Here is a 1,347-nt window from a genome sequence, read left to right on the forward strand (position 1 = left end):
GGGGGGCCCCCGCTTCCCGCGTGGGGGAAGGGAGGGGCGGGCCGTCCCGTTCGCGCCCCAGCCCCAACCGAGGCCGGGTGTCCCGCTCCGAGGCTCTCCCCCACCACCTCCCCGCGCCCCAGCGTGCGGCCGCAGGGATCCTGCTTGTACCGCACAGCCCGGGGGCCGCGAGCCGGTGCTCTTGCTGGGGCAACAGCCCACAGGCTGGCCTCAAGGACCCGCTTCAGGCGAATCCAACAGCAGTGAAAGCTGCCGGCAGGCACCCCGCCCGCGGGGGTTGAGCGCCGGACAGCCAACCCACCCCCACCTTTCTTCTGTGGTTTCCCTGACCCCAGCTCTCAGGCGCTGCGAGGTGGGGCATTGTGGGGCGGAGGGTGGAGCGGAAAATGAAACTGCTGCTAGGTGAGCGGCAAGCCGATCTGAGGGACGATGACAGCGGAAGCAGGAGCGGCAGTGACAGCAACACCGACAGGAGAGGAACTGAGAATAAACCCCAACAGCAGGACTAGGACTCAGAGACTGCGCTTGGGTTAGGGAAAGGACTGAATGGGAGTGCGGGTCTGCAGGTGCATTTATTGTAACGGCTGCAGGCTTTCAATGTGGCTTAAGGTGTGTGAAGAAAAGCTTTTGCTTGATCTATATATATTTTTTTTTCTGGAAGAAAAAGTCTGTGCAGTCCTTTCAACACTGCTGTACACTTCTAGCAGGGCTGCTGTGCCCCAGAGGACTCAGTCTCTGGCCAGAAAACAGGCTTTTCACTGAGCTTTCTGGGAGCCACTGCAAGGTAAAGCAGCTTTCAGTCCCAGCAGGACCTCCACAGAAACCAACCCCTCTCTTTCTGTTTTGGGAGTCAGTGATTGCCCTGGCCAGGATTTCTCCCCACCCACAGCAACAGCTACAGGGAAGCAGTGGGCACTTCTAGTAAGAGAGCATTGAACCGTCCGGTTCACAAGCACAGCCCTGCCTCTGAGTAGATGCTGTGTCAAGGTGGTGCAACACAGGGCTGAAGCTAGCTCAGAGACTTTGTTTACTCTGTTATAATATTTGTAGTTTGGTTACTTTGTTCAAATGTATTTATGTCTGTTATGTCATCTTTGGGAGCATGGCATTTAGCAAGAATCCTTAATAAATGAAAATAAATATCCTAACAGTGCAAATAGCCAGAAGTGGCCCATGGGCATCTGCACTCTTGACCATTTTGCATCTACTGAAGAGCAGGAGTATAGGATTAAGTGTACTATTTGTTCAGTTTCCAACACTTATAGTAGGTAGCATCCCTGGTCGCATTTACCTCTCAATGGGTGCATCTACACAACATGCCTTAATGCACAGTGGACTGTTCTGCAC

The sequence above is a fragment of the Alligator sinensis genome, unplaced genomic scaffold (assembly GCF_000455745.1).
Source record: "Alligator sinensis unplaced genomic scaffold, ASM45574v1 scaffold154_1, whole genome shotgun sequence".
NCBI classification, from domain to species: domain Eukaryota; kingdom Metazoa; phylum Chordata; order Crocodylia; family Alligatoridae; genus Alligator; species Alligator sinensis.